This window comes from Panthera tigris, chromosome B1 (genome assembly GCF_018350195.1).
Source record: "Panthera tigris isolate Pti1 chromosome B1, P.tigris_Pti1_mat1.1, whole genome shotgun sequence".
Lineage (NCBI taxonomy): Eukaryota > Metazoa > Chordata > Mammalia > Carnivora > Felidae > Panthera > Panthera tigris.
In genome coordinates, this window is record NC_056663.1 from 133,516,082 (window position 1) to 133,532,686 (window position 16,605).

Here is a 16,605-nt window from a genome sequence, read left to right on the forward strand (position 1 = left end):
TTCAATGGAAATCAGTCTTTCATATCTAAAGTTCTATTCTTTTGAGGTGCATGCATTAGATAGATTCTCCATTTCATATCCTCCAGTTTTATTTTAGGTTGACATCCTTTCACAATGAAATATTCAGTCTTTAAAAACCTGCAAGTCTCAGTAATGAATCACCCTAGAAACATGTAGTATTAAAAATTAAGCATCCTGTACATGGCAGCTAAGTCCATTAAAAAAGAAAGGATGATTTTATTTTTATTTATTTTTTTTATTAAAAAAATTTTTTTTAGTGTTTATTTTTAAGACAGAGAGAGACAGAGCACAGCGGGGAAGGGGCAGAGAGAGAGACACACACACAGAATCCGAAGCAGGCTCCAGGCTCTGAGCTGTCAGCACAGAGCCTGATATGGGGCTTGAACTCACGAACCTGTGAGATCAAGACCTGAGCTGAAGTCAGATGCTTAACTGACTGAGCCACCCAGGCACCCCAGAAAATATACTTTTTTAAATGTAAACATATTATATTTATATATATATATATATATATATATATATACATCTACATCTACATCTACATACACACACACACACACACACACACACACACATATATATATATATATGATAAATACATGTTATCTGTATGAAAAAGTTTAAGCTTTGAGAGTTTAAGCTGGATTACTGAATGCAAATATATTCCTTCCATACTAGTTACCATATAGACAGTCATATCAGTAGTTTAAATTAAATTATGGACTTTAGGTTAAACATGGAATATTCAACACCATGTAACAACCCACTACACTGACCAAGAAGGAATAACAACCTACAAGGACATCAGCAGATAAACGTTTGCAGCAAGCTTTCATAAGATGGAAAGTTGGAGGGTAAGTAGTAGCTCCTTTACAGAGCAGGCAAAGCTGAAACCTAAGTATCCACAGAGGGACGAGCCAACATGAAAGGCACCAGTTATCTAATTTATGACCTCTTTGAATAATATATAAATAATGTCAGCAAATTGGTTAATTAGTTATGTTTGGATTTTTGTTGTCTAGAGAATTTGAGTGCTTACTATGTGCCAGGTACACTGTTAGGAATTACATATATCATATGGGCAAGTCACTTAATATCTCTGGGTCTCTGCGTTCTAAACTATAAAATGAAGAGGTAAGATTGGACAATTTTGGTCTTTGGACATTGTGATACATTTTATTACTGTTCTTACTTATTTGCTGCTCTTTTGTACTGGTCCATCCATCCTTTCAGGGCTCCTACTTTGGAATCTTCTCTTAACCTTCCTCTGACCTACTTCCTGTTGAGAGGAATACTATTTCAGACTCTGATGACAGACTTGGACATATGAATTTCTCTGGCTATAGAAATGTGAGCAGAATGTATGCAGCAGCATTTTAGAGATGCTTCACTCAGATCCTCCTTCAAAAGGAAGGACTTACTGTCCAGGTGGGAAGTGCACTTGGCAGAGAGCCTCTAGCTGTTAGGTTCTTTAAGACCCACCTTAGCTGCAGACAGCTACCTCTCCTGGGATCATGACCTTCCCAGGACAGCCTGCATCTGGTAACTGAGTGAGTGGGGAGTATAAAGACCAAACAATATTTGCCTCATTTGAGATACTCTGATGGGCAGTGTTTGCTCCAGAGCTCCTCTCAGGGTCGGCAAAAGCTTTAACCCTGCTTCACAGTTTGCTTCTAGTTCTGACCAATCTGCTTCTCCCACTTTCTTCATAGGTGTTGACTTCAGATCACATCATGCCCCCAGATTCCATTTTCGCATCTGCTTTTGAAGATCCCAACCTGTGACTTATGGCATGTCTGATGTGCAGTTTTGAAAGTCTTCAGGTGGCTTGTCTATTGCTCTTTCCCTCCCCTACTAGAATAGCATGTTCTGAACAAGGGGTACTCCTTTAGCTTGAGTCCCAGAATGAAGACAACAGGGAGCATACAGCTGTTGCACCAGCAAAGGGCCTTTAACATGAGCATAAAATGAAAGAGTTGTTGAAAGAGTTCTTGTTATAGAGTGTTTATTAGTGTAGAAAGATTGAATGAAAGCTGACTGATAATAATATAGGAGTAAATAATAACAAGTAATGAAAACATTAACTGACTCCCCTAAATTTAATAGCAATGTACACATATATAAGATTGTCCATATGGCCAAATCTTCATAAAGATGAAGAAGTAAACTTTTTTTTAAATGGTTTATTTATTTTTGAGAGAGAGAGAGACAGAGTGTAAGTGGGGGAGGGCACAGAGAGAGGGAGACACAAAATCTGAAGCAGGCTCCAGGCTCTGAGCTGTCAGCACAGAGACTGATGCGGGGCTCGAACCCACAAACTGTAAGATCATGACCTGAGCTGAAGTCAGACACTTAACTAACTGAGTGACCCCTGAAGCACACTTTTCTTAAAATATTGCTTCCAGAATTAAAAGTAATGTTCCAATATAACATGGTTAAATTAATCTCCATGCTGTGTTGGATTTTAAGGAACTGATTAAAGTTTTGTCGTACAGAACATGGTCTCACAGTTGGAAACGGCTAGCTGAAGAAGTGTGTCCATATCCAGGCATAAATACTATTAAGTTTCTACTGTTCTATGTGTGGTGTCTGGCGTGCCATAAAAAAGTTGAGGCACACAAAAGCCAAGAAATCACAACTCATATCCAAGAGACAGCAGACTTGGACTCAGAAAGGACCCAAAGGTTGAAACTGGTAAGACAGGAATAAACTCTTCCTGGTAAAATAAACAATAATTGGTGAAAGAAACTCCTAAAGATAATAATACCATCACTAGGTGTGAGATAACTTCGGGTGGTCATTAAAGTTTTCTATTTACTTTGACTGATATAGCAAACAATAGTGTCTGTAACTTGGGGGCACAGAAATGTTTAAATTCTTTAGCATAAGTATTTATTGAAAATTGAAGAGACTTGGTTTTCCTTTGGACAAGCAGAGAGGAATTTACACTGTTGTTTTAATTTCATGTAATAATGGATTAATGCCATAGGTGACTTGAAACAATCTATATCTGTGTTAGTTTGCCAGGGCTACCATAACAAAGTATCACAGACTGGATGCCTTAAACAACAGAAGTCTATTGGCTTACAATTCTGGAGGGTAGAAGTCTGAGATCAAGGTTTTCACAGGGTTGGTTTCTTCTGAAGCCTCTCTTTGGCTTGTAGATGTCCATTTTCTCCTCCCTGTGTCTTCACAGGGTCTACTTTGTCTGTGTCTTAATCTCCCCTTCTTATAAGGACCTCTTCTTATAAGGACTTCTTAGAAGTCATATTGGATTTGGATTGGGCTGACCTTAATGACTTCATTATAACCTCTTTGAAGACCATATCCCAAGTGCCTCTATGTTTCTGAAGTAGTGAGGCTTAGGACTTCAACATATGAATTTCGAGGGGACACAATTCAGCTCCTGATAATATTTAAACTAAAAGAAAATACAACTCACTAAGGTAGACTTAGGGAATTGTTGGAACTTGTTTACTTGGGTAAAGCTGAGAAATCTAGGGTTATGTTCCCAGAGTGCCTTCTAGTCGCTTTTATAATACTTTTAGTTTTTCTTGTTTGTTTCACTGTCATCCATGTCTATTAGCCAAAACCTTAAATGTTTCGATGCAGCTACTGTTTTAATGGATGATTCAAAGATAAAACAAAGAGAAATCGAATTGATTCACCTTCAAAGGGAAAACCACATCTCTACAAACAAAACGTTATTTTTAAGGTGCATCAATAACAGTGATGAAAATCTGGACAATCCTTGATGGTTTCTTTGGCAACTGTGGCCAAGAGAAAGGACTGAGAGGATGGTTTAAGAATAATAGTTCCCATGCTCCTAGTAAAAGACTAATTGTTTTTTAGCCATGGTAACAAATAACTACCAGAACGGGTTTTAAACCTGTCAATGACAACTCACTTCAATGAATGTAATTCTTGAGGCCAGCCAACTAGTGACAGCCCCTTATTTCTGAAAGTCAGCCCAACTCATTTCAGTGAACATGTTTTGCAGACCAAACTATTATCAACAGTCTGACCCATATAGCCATGCTTCCACAGCTAATATCAACCTGCTGTTGCTTCTGTAAATCTGCCAGTTCATGAATTCCATGCTTCTTGAAAGTTCTATGCAACAGCAGTAGTCTATTCTGCTTGGGGAGTTTGTGCATAGGTGGCATAACTCTCTCCAAGCAACAAATTTAGCTTTGTGGTTTTGTTTCAGGCTATGAATAGTGGTATCATCCTTTGTCTTTTGTTATCTTAGCACCTGAATCTCATTTGCCACTGAAATGCAGAATAGTATAGCAATAATGAACCTGGACTCCAGGCTGATTTGGCTATGTCCTGATTTTTTCATTTGTGTAATCGGGAGAATGAATAGCCTCTTTCTCACAGGGTTAAATTAAATATATGAATCACTTAAAAATCATGTAGAACTTATAAAAAGCTATAAGGTAAGTATTTAATAAATGCCTTACAAATATTAGCTAATATTACTATATCTTGTTTTTATAAATACCTAGCATAAGTTCAAAGTTACAAGGAGGTAAAAGAGCTTCACCATTCTTTTATAATTCAAGGCTTGGCTTACATTTGTTAACAATAATATTTTTAAAGTATAGCCTTAATTCTTTTAAAACTTGGAGGATTGTGCTTGTGTATGTGTATGTATGTGTATGTGTATGTATATGTATATGTATATGTATATATACACATACATACATACATACTGGTATCTCTGACAATTTTGACACCATTTCCATTGAGGAATAGCTTGACTACATTCATAGGAGAGCAAAGATGTATTTAATACAGTACATACAACAATTTAGTAGTATTAATAACTAGTTGGGTGTCTATTGCTAAGAGCTAGTATACTGAGTTCTATATTTCAATTTTTTTACTAAGAATATTACATGCATTATATTTTATTCATTAACTCATTTATTTGGTCATTTAACATTTAACAAAAATTTATTATGTGCCTACTTTATGCCAGGCAGTGTTCTAGGGCTAGAAACAAAATGATGAGCTGTTGTGTTAAATCTGTGTTCTTTTTGAAAACAGAAATGTCATGATATAATTTGTATTATTTATTATTTATCTTTATGTGTGTTTATATTTCTGTTTATATTATATTAAGGTTACATGATGAAAAATGATTTGGATATTGCCTTTGTTACCTAGATTCAATTGTTATCCTTGAATTGACTTGTTATGATAACATTGGAAATACAAACAGAGGTAGGCAAGTTTTTGGACATCAGGCCAGTGGTCAGGATTTCCAGAGGCAGTAAGTCACAGACACTATGCACTTTGCTGTTTTAGTTCAAATACCCATAAGGACCAATAAGTAAAATTCATCTAAGATATCTTTTGGCAAATAACTGAATTGGCTCTATTCTAATCTGCTTGATTCTTCTTGTATTCACTTTTATATTTGCTGTATTTGGGTGTTAATTAACATTTGTCAGTTATTAATTTTAGAGTTATATGGAAAAGTTAATACTCATACATTTTTTATATCTTTAGACATAGCTGTAATATATATACACATTAACTGACAAAAATAGCGTAAACACCATAGTAACTGTAGCATGTTTTATGTAAGCCGTGTGTGTATTATACACACACACACTTTATTTATGAACTATTTGAGATAAATCACAGGTTAAATTATACATTATGACTCTTTAGGATGTGAATTTTTAACATGATTATGGTATAGTTATAACTTCATAAATTTACATTGATAATTTACCATTTGCTTAGTACTTTTACCACTTTTTAAATTTTTAACTTTTTTTTGCATATTTTTGTTTGCATATTTAAAATATTCTTTTCATTGTTGTATTTTTAAAAATTTAAATCCAAGTTAGTTAACATATAGTGTAGTAATGGTTACAGGAGTAGAATTTAGTAATTCATCACTTACATATAACATCCAGGGCTCATCCCAACAAATGCCCTCCTTAATGCCCATTACCCATTTAGCCCATCCCCCCTCACCTCCCTACATCAACCCTCAGTTTGTTCTCTGTATTTAAAATAATTTTTATTTTATTTATTCATTTTTTAAATTATTTTTTAATGTTTATTTTGAGAGAGAGAGAGAGAGAGCAAGAGGAGGGCAGAGAGAGAGGGAGACACAGAATCTGAAGCAGGCTCCAGACTCTGAGCTGTCCGCACAGAGCCCAATGTGGGGCCGAACCCACAAACCGCGAGATCATGACCTGAAGTCAGATGCTTAACCGACTAAGTCACCCAGGTGCCCCCAAATAATGTTTAAACAGACAACTTTCTCACCATGCTAAGTAACCATCATAAACCCTACACTCAAGTAGTACATAGTAACGTATAAATAAGAGTTGGCTAGATCCAATAAGAAACACAGACATCTGATATTGGAAGGGATCTAAAACATAGAAAAACACTTGCTAATTGAAGAACAAAATCATTTCAGTTTACTCATTTCATGTCAACATGAACTATGTACCTGCCTTTTTTTTTTCTTTTCCTTTTCTTCTACCCTATGATGAGAGTGAAAATAATAGCCTCCAAACAAGGGGACTAAGGCTCTCCCTTTACTTGTGTTGAATAATGTGCAGAGATTGAATAAAACACCGTAGCAGATGCAGTGCCAGCTGTTCAGAGATAAGTGCTCAGGGACTTGCTCCAGTCCAAACCTGAACTTTGAGGACAAATATCAGGAAATACTTTTTGTAAGTCAAGATTTTGGGTGAGCTGAGAAGATTAAATATTGTGTGATTTGGTAAATCTTGTATCTAAATAGTTGTTTATTATGAAAGAAAACTCTAATTTATTGTTTCTAATTTAATATGTGGCTGTTTTAATAATGGGCATATTTTGGTAATAATACCCAAGAGCCGAAAATCATTAGCAAAATTAAATTGAATCAAGCAGGAAATTATCTTTTCTTTTTCAAGTAAAATGCAGTTTAGTTCTATCCTTAAGCTTGAGGAACATCCTGTCTGTCTCAGACCATTACTGCTGCCCTCCTCAGAACCAGCCAAACAAGCACAACTTGACCAAATCCCTCCCCTACCCCACCTCCAGTAATGGAATTCATAATAAAATACACTGCAGCTATATGCAAGTCAGATCAGGGTATTTCTCCAGAATATGTCCTCTCCACAGACCTTTGTTCTAATCTATTCTTTTACATATCTCTGGTTTTTATCCTATTGTCTTCATGCCTAGATTTTCTCTTTCTGTATATCTTTTTAACAGAATAGTCTTTTTAGACAGCCCACCCCACTCCTCTACTGAAGCCTTGAGGCAAATGATGTTCCATATCCAAACCAGTCTCCAGGGATATTCTAGCCCAACCTAGATGTCAGAGCCCTAGATCATTCTGTTATCTTACCTGAAAAGTGGGCACTCAACAGTCAAGATTTAAGCCTTCAAATTTCAACCTATAGTATATAAATCTTTTCTGTTGGCATAGAAATTACACAATTAGCCTTTTGTGATAATCTCTACAGTCAATCAACAAATATTTGCTAAGTAACTGCAAAAAGTCAGATATTGTATTACATGTAGGATTTCAAGGGGGTCCGTAAACAGGACCTTTTTCCTTCCTGCCTAGTTTCTGAAAAGTCTAAGAGAAAAAAATAACCAGTCAGAGGGAAGCAAAATATCATCTCTCTCACTCATAGAGCAAGATTGAGAGCAAAGATTCATGAGAGAACCACATAGACTAATGAACTGAATCTCAGAATTAGATATACTTACCCATAAGTCACTGCAGTTCTAGAGCAGGATAGACCTCTCCTGCATAAGGATGCCTTAGATCCTAGAGATGAGGTGAAAAACATCTTCTTACAGGCAGGCAGCTCCCAAGAGAGAGAATGGTGCAACCAAACACGCCCAATTATTCTTCCCAGTTTTTCATTTTTCTTATAAGAAGAGTGCATAAAGAGATGGAGAGATACCAGGATAGTTAAGGAAAGTTATCTCCATGTCATCCAGGAGTGGGGCAATGGGGTTCCACTCTGACAGAATGCACTAGGGCTACAGTGGTGCACAGACATGATCCCTCTCCTCATGGAATTTATAATCCGGTAAGGAAAGGCCTATATTAAACATATACTTACAAATGATGAAGTGGGATACAATTCTTTTGTATCGTACTTTCAGGGGGCAGATTTTGAGTGATGAATTGCATATTTTAAACATATTTTTTCCTTTACTGGTCCTTTTGTTTCTCTTTACCTGGTTAAGTCTGGATAAATACTATGGAATCCTACGATTTCTTTTCTGTGTGCTTTAGGCTAAATACCCCCTTGCTATTCATGGTCTTTCTCTACATGAGACACAACACAATTGATTGTTTCACTTTACTAAGTTATAACCACTTTCCAGTCTGAAATCATGGAGATTATACCTAGGTAATGTTCATGGAGTGTTGGGTGTTCCAAACTCTTCAGTTTAATTTATCGGCAATCTCTTGATTTACCCCTTCTAGGAGATAATCATACGCATTGTGTGTGGATTTTTACAATTTTAAATCTTAAGTTTATTTTCCTTATTTCAAAATTCTTGAGCAGTAATTCATGGAAACCAAATAGATTTTCAGAAATATCCTTAACAGTCATATTAATTTTTTTAAGGTTTTTTTTTTTTTTTTTTTTTTTTTTTTTTGAGAGAAAGTACAAGTGGGGAAGGAGCAGAGAGAGGGAGAGAGAGAGAATCCCAAGCAGGCTCTGTACTCTCCAGGATGTGGTGCTCGAACTAACGAACCACACCACGAGACCATGACCTGAGCCCAAGTCCGATGTTTAACTGACTGAGCCACCTAGGCGCCCCATTATCAGTTCATATTAAAGATATATGACTGATTTGTAAAAGACCAATGATTAAATAGTTCCTATTATAAAGAAAAAGAAAGGCATATAGGAAATGTTAGCAAAGCAGTGAGATAAGAGAAGTAACACTGTTGAGGTCAAACATTGAGTTATTTTTGTTTGCTTTGTTTTGCTTTTATTTCTGTTTCTGAAATTTTGTTAACTGTGAGGGAATCCTTTGGAAAGTTTGTGCCACTTCCGATGCTGAGTTTTGCTTCATTCCGTTTTAAAATGGTAGATTAGCAATTATTGTTAGATTGGTAACCATAATCAACAGGGATTGGTAGATTAAAATGGTTGCATAACAAGAAATTTGCCAAATGTTTCCACACTAGCTAATCAACAGCTTGGCAATATTTCTACTTATTAATTATAGAAATACTTATTTTATGTTACATTAAAACTTATTTTTTTTCTCTAAAACTGAGAAAGGTAAGCAGTAAAGGAAAAGTAAATGAATATCAAAGTATGAAAAAATTTTTATGTACTTTTTAAATTCCAAATAAATCCTACCATGCCAACGATATGCCCAAGAATATTGCATGTGTAAGAAAGCAATTTATATGTAATTATTTAGAAACCTGTTTTTTTTTTTTCCCTTCTCTTTGGCTTAGTTGGAATTTGTTAAAACTTTAGTTGTTTTCTTTTAGTACAGGTGTGCATGACAATTTGTTACTCTACTAAAACTTTGTAATATGAGTTGTCATAATTTGTATGAAATATTCATAAGTAAAAAACAAGCACTTACTGACATCCTGTATATTCAGTCCTACAACCAGCAAATCTGTCTTCTCTGCGTTCAAAATACTTGAGTCCAGTCACCTCTCTTCTTATCTACTCCTACTATCCTCTTTCAACTCACTATCATCTCTTGCCTAATTTGTTTCCTTGCCTCTGCTTTTTCCATCTAGACTCGATCTCCTGCTCCCAGAGTGGGTTTTTGCTGTGAGTCAGACCATCCCTTTGGTTTTCAACATTCCATGGTTTGCCATTATACAGAATATAATTTGAAGTCCCTACCACAATTCCTGGTTACCCCTCTGGGCTCATTTCCTACTGTTTCCCCATTTCTCCGTGATCTCCTTGCTGTTTTTTGAGTACACCAAGCTCTGTCCTGTCTTAGGGTTCTTGCATTTGCCATTCTTTCTCCCTTGAATACATGAACTTCTCTGCTTAAATACCTATTTGTTTCTGCAGTTGTAATGCAACCTTTATGTAGCTGGAACTTGTTCCTGTTACTTTCCCATTCCTGGCATATTGCACCTTGCAGTCAATAGAAATTGTTAAATGAATGAACAGTCTGATGACAAAATCAAAGCTAACATTCTATACTTTAGAGACGGCCCAGATAAATGAAGTAATGGTAAAGGGTAAGGAGAACTTCCATATTTCTCCAATGCTTGTAATTTTTAAGTGCACTGTAGAACTAGTGAGTACTAACTAGTCCGTGAAACTTCAGGATATAATGATAAAAGAAATGATATGTCTTCTATGTTGTTGAGAAATGACAGCAAGAGATGTGAGGATTAAAAATTAATCAACAAAGATAAATTAGGCCATTTAATTCATTAGAATTATTATGCACTTTAGCTACACATATTTCTTTTTTGCCTTTCAACTATGTTGAGGTACATTATGTCATTTCTATTCATGATTGAATAAGTTTTCTTTCTTTTTTTTTAAAAAAAGTATTTGTATTCTTGGTAGGTTACCCAACTCTTTGTAATGGTATTTAAATTAAAAAAAATAAAATTCATATATCAAATCTATGTTTAAGGGATAAAATAAAATTGAAGAAGGGAATATTATTTTGTCCTCTATTAGAAAACAGGCAAAATTTCTAGGTTTTGAAGTCATGTCTAAGTGTTTAATTTGATTATTTTTGGTTAATATTTCACCATGAATTGACATAAAAGTATAATAACAGTTTATTTTATTTTACTGGTTCACACTAAGTCAGATTCTTCATGAAATAAATTAATGTTTTCTTTTGGACACTAAGATGTTCCATGGGAAAATGTAGAAATAAAATCCAGGAAGGAAGTTGAATTCATGAATTGTTTTTCTACCTGCCCATCATATGCTGAGTGGAGAAATGAGGGCTCAAAGATTTAATGAAAGAATAGGAAGTGAATCCCTGCCTGAGGAAAACTTGGTCTGACAGTGGGAGATCCTAGGGCCATTGTTGTCCAGGTCACACAGCACAGAGGGATCATTGAAAGGCTGATGGATTTGTCACTTGCTGGTTACTTGGCATGGAGTAAATCTCAATGCCTCTTAGAGGAGCAGTTTATTGTAAGGAGTTCGGACTCTTCTAGTCTTGTACCCAAAGGGAAAGAAAGTAAAGAAAACAAGCTTTTATGAAAAGGAGGTCTAATGTGTGTCTGAAACTATTATCTTATTTAATTCACAATGTAAGAGTGTCTTCTAAGCACTTTAAAACTCTTAACTTAATTCTTATAACAATTTTATGAGAAATGTAGGATTATTAACCCTCTTTACTGATGAAAAAACTAAAGTACAGAGAAGTCAAGCAGCTTGCTCAAGGTCATAAAGCAAGTAAAAAGTAGAAGCAGGGATTTGAACCCAGGTTAGCTTTCTCTGCATCGATGCACTTCACACTACTCTATGCTGCTTCTCACACTGACTTTAAACAGTTGTTCTCCAACAGGGAGCGTCAGTAATGCTCACCATGACAGTGAACATCGCCATACAGTGAGCATCACCATGACAGGAACTGGGTGGGTCAGAGTCTCAGATAAAATTTATGCCTGTTTTTTGGAAATCCAAGGACTTTGTACTTCCATAGTTGCTGCTTATTTTTATTTTAGTATCTTGAATGATTTTACTTATTTATATATTTACTTACCTTTTTTTGCATTTTTAAAATTTATTTTTTGTGGTAAAATACACATAATATTTACCATTTTAACCATTTTAAGTATACAGTTCAATAGTGTTAAGTATATTTACATTGTTTAGCATCCAGTCTCCAGAACTTTTTCATCTTGTAAAACTGAAACTCTTGTTGAAAAGAAAACCACAGGCCCAAAATGGCATCCCTCGGGTTAAGTCCCCAAGTCAGTGAACGAAGACTTAATACCTAAATACCTAACCTAACTGTAGTCTCAACCCCCTAGGAATGTAGCTTTCAAACGGTCAACAGCCGCCACCCCCGCCCCCCATCTTCCTCTTTCTTCTTCAATATCTTCTCTCTGCCTTTAGAAACCTTTGTTTTATTTAATTCAGAGGAGCTTCCTTCTACTTGCTAGATGGAATGGTGCCTGATTCATGAATTGTTTAACAGAGCCATTAGATTTTCGCATGAACTCAGCTGTATTTTGTTTTTCAACACACTATAACCATTAAACAAGTCCCCATTACCCCCTTCCTCTAGACCCTGGTTACTAACATTGAACTTTCTATCTCTGTGAATTTGATTAATCTAGGTATCTCCTATAAATGAATCATATAGTGTTTGCACTTTTGTAACTGGCTTATTCACTTAGCAGAATGTCCTCAATATTCATTCATGTTGTAGCATGTGTCAGAATTTCCTTTCTTTGCAAGGCTGAGTATTATTGTATAAAATATGTATATACCATATTTTGTTTATCCATTAATTCATTGACAGATACACGGCTCCTTCCATCTTTTGGCTATTGTGAATAATGCTGCCATGAATGTGAATATACATGTGAGCTTATTTATCTTAAATATTATTATTCATTTTATTAATTACGTTAGCATGTCCAGTGACTACTTCTTTTTATTTCTGCCTTTTAACTTTTCTGTATTTAAAATTTTTCTATAGTCCAAATTGCATTTGTTATACACACTTTTGTATGCTTTTCAGTAAATATTTTTATTATTATTAGTTTGCCTGCTTCAGCCTGTTCCATTAGCTTAGCTGGGTTTCATGTATAAAATAAGGGAGTTATACCAAGTAAGAGATTTCATAATGTTTTTCATGAATATGAGGTAAGAGCTGTGTGAATATTTGAGTCAGATTTTATTTCTTGAGCATATTTTAAATGTATATTATTTAGCAATAAGAACACTCAAATGTGACCCAAAATAGATTTAACCTAACAAAAATCAATACATTAACCTATGTTGTTTTCTTAGCACATTTATTCATAATTAAGTTATTCATCATGTGTTTATTGGGTTCCAACTTTATGTCAGCCACTGTGCTAGGTGGGTGGTGAACTAGCAGCCCTGCCATGGCCCGTACCGTCAAAAGGTTTTCAGTTCACAGGTGAACCACATATAAAAAATAAACAGACAAATAAAATACAGAATTGCCAACTGTGATAAAGTCTGAGGTAAATAATGGGTACAACTAATTAGAATAATGAATAAGAACTTAATTTAACAAGTGGTGGGGCTGGTGGAAAGGGTGGTACATCCTATGTAAAACTGAGATCTGAAGAATGAGTGAGGTCAATGCCAGGTCATGTGGGGTAAAAAGTTGTGCTAAATATTTTCCACTGGCCCCTCCAGAGACACTCTCCACCTTTGGTCACCCTTTTATTTGCTCTGGGAGGCTAATGTGAATGGACTATAATAGGTTCCTCAGTGATCCTCAACTGGAGAATGACTTTGATTTCCAGGGGACATTTCAACAGTGCCCAGAGACAGTTTTGGTTGTCACAGCATCTAATGGGATGCTGCTAAACATGTTACAATCTTACTGCACAGGACAGTTCTCCCTCCCCCACATGGAATTACGAGTCCAAAATTATGTCAGTAGGGCCACAGTAGAGAAGCCCTGTGGAGGGAGGAAAGCAATATTAGGGATTTTATTCCCCTGGCTCATTCCCTGTTAAAATTATCTTCAGTTTGCTTTGTCTGTTGCCTGAAAGGTGACTGCCCCTCACAAAATGGACACTTCTACCTGCTGCTCTCCTCATTTCCAGGAGTGCTAAACACTATCCCCCAAGGTTCCTCCAGACTTACACCTTTGTAAATAATCCCTTTGTAAAAAAATATCCACCGCAAATTATCCTTTTCAAATGTACCATCTGTTTCCTGTTGTGACCTTGAGTGATACAAAGGTATTCCCAGAGGGAATAGACAGCCTGTGTGAGGACTTCAGGAGCTAGGGCCATGGGAGAGAGGTGCTCCTGCCAGAGGCACTGCCTAAGGCAGAGAGGAAGGGACATTAATACCTTGGCTTTTCCCTTTATTCTCTCCCTCCTGTAGTGCTTTCCCACTGATTGAACCCAATCAAAAGACAGCTGGAATGAGTGTCTGGAAAATGCAGGCTATAGGAGTCTGTGAAGGACAAGGAATGGATCAATCCAAGGGCAAATACAGCCAGGCCTGCTCAGAGATGGGAGCCATAGAACAAGAACATTTGGGAGGCCAATGCAGTGGTCCAAGAGGAGCCTGATGGTTGGTTGAATTAAAGGTGATGGACTAGGGTGATGGAGTAGAGACAGAGAAGGGAATAAAGATTTTCCCACTGTCTTTGCATATACAATACAGGGAACACAAATTTAAAGCTGGAGGATCCAGGTAATAGTGAGTGGAAGTTGTGTGTGTGTGTGTGTGTGTGTGTGTGTGTGTGTGTGTGTGTGTAAATCCACCTGAAAAGAGCAAACCATCTAAAGCTGTCACAAGTAAGTAATATGACCCAGTATTGCCATATCCTCAGAAATGTCAGGAGAAGCCAGAAATCCTGCTTTTTAAATGAAATCTTTCCATTTTTTTCTTTTTTTTTTAGTCTATTTATTTTGAGAGAGCACAGAGTGAGCCCGGCATGGGGCTTGATGCCACAAACTGTGAGATCATGACTTGAACTGAAATCAAGATTTGGGCACTTAACCAACCGAGCACCCAGGCACCCCCAAATCCTTCAATTTTTAAGCTATGGCAACTAATTAAAAAACATACATTATGAACTAAACTGGATTTGACTCCAGGCTCTAGAGTCTAGGGTGTTGGGTTTATAACCTCCAACCTATATAAACTAATTTTACATGAGCTGTAGATTAGAAGTTTCTAGCTCTACTTTGGTCTCCCTCTTTCCTTTTTTATACTCAGGATCTGTGAACCAGATCCATTAAAAAATGGATTTTCCAACAACAAAAAATAGAGTTAGATTTCATGCTGATAACGACAGGTCTGCCACTGTCATCCATAAGTCAGGGTTGATTCAGTTTATTAAAATAACCACATTGTGCTCATTGATCACTTTTACTGTATAGAAATAGGATAAGTTTGAATCTGCATAATGCATTTATAATTAATTAAACATTGCTGTACAAATTTTATACACTGGGCTCTGTGTGAGATTCTGTTGAGGAAAAGGAGAAAAGATTTCATTAAAAAAATTGAAAACAAGGATCCAGAGGAATGCACTAAACAATTGTGCTTAGAAAACATAACCAGAGGCCTGAAGCTCAGGACTAAAATGGTTCGAAAGCCAATTTATCAGTGGCAGTTTTTATCATGATTGGCCTGTTCTATTTGTTAAGACTGGGGCAAAGGCACAGTTTAGGGCTAAATTACTTCCAGCAAAGTCAACAAATAATTGTGACATGGTGTCTCCAGAGATGTGTTGATGCCAGGGAATTCAGACCTACATAAAGGAGTGAGAATTATGAAATTGGAGACTGTAAGCCAACATATAATAGATCTTGACCAAATCACATTTTAATAGAAAATAAAAAGAAACCAAACAACTCCCATCCCTAACAAATGTATCATTCACGTGCAAAATGATTTTTTACACTCTGGAAGTGCCTGTGGTAGAGTTGTGATGCATACCATTAGAGATTTGGTTTCATTCCCTTCAGATCTTAAAATAGTGATGTGTCTGTTAGGCTGTGTCTTAAGGAGGATTCTTTGGGCTCTAAGATAAACTCCTAATTCCTTAAAATGGGAAATCAGCTATCTGGTTTCTGCTTTTCATCAAGCCTCAACTCTTAACCACACAAACACTGCCATTCTCATGCCCTTGTGTTCTTGTGCTCCAACCTTACTTAACTACTTTTCATTATTTGAACCCATCAGACTGTTCCATGCTACCCTGCACATGTTTATGTTGCCTCTTCCTTTTGGAGTTATTTTAAGCCTATATTCACCTGTTATTTATTCTGTTAAGCTTTTCCTACCTGACAGGTGGAACTGACTGTTTTCTTCTTTGTAGTTTTACAGTTTGTACATTGCCTGTAGCAATTCATGGAACGCAATTAAATACTGCCCCAAGCTTCTTGAGGGCCAGGTCCGTGAGAGATTTATGTGTATCTCTTCTGTGCCTAACATAAGGCCTATCCCAGACCTGGGTACAAAAGAAGTGCCAAATAGTTGTTTAGTGACTGACTATCTCCTTTCATAGATTTTCAAGGATATCGGAGTAAATGTGTAGATTGTCGCTCTTAGTCATTTACCAAATATTTACCTAGTGTATCTGCTGCACATCAGGCATTGTTTGGCTGTTGAAGACACAACAGTAAACAAAATGTTGTCCCATCCTCATACATTTATGGGGAAGACAGAAGATAGACATATAAACATTTAACATATCAGGAAGGCATAACTGCTATAAAGAAAAACATAGCCACTGAATAAGGGATGGAGGTGATGTGGGACACTATGTTAAACAGGCTTGTCAGAAAGTCCTCTCTAGAGGACTTTCCATGAGTTCTGAATGAAATGAGATACAAATAATGCACATATTAAGAAAGAGAGTTATAGACAGAAGGAACAACGAGTGCAA

The 16,605-nt window shown here is 36.3% G+C and overlaps 1 protein-coding gene across 4 annotated transcripts in view; it reads left to right on the plus strand.

The window, feature by feature from the left end:
• MAPK10 (mitogen-activated protein kinase 10) overlaps window positions 1-16,605 on the plus strand; it is a 568,389-nt gene that overhangs the window by 193,807 nt on the left and 357,977 nt on the right. The window contains exon 1 of one of the 4 annotated variants that reach the window (XR_006216885.1): window positions 1,754-1,844. The exons of the other annotated variants lie outside the window; for them this stretch is intronic. The gene's annotated coding sequence lies outside the window, so the exon portion shown is untranslated. Of the gene's footprint in view, window positions 1-1,753; window positions 1,845-16,605 lie in introns of those variants that run through there. 4 annotated transcript variants of the gene reach the window in all.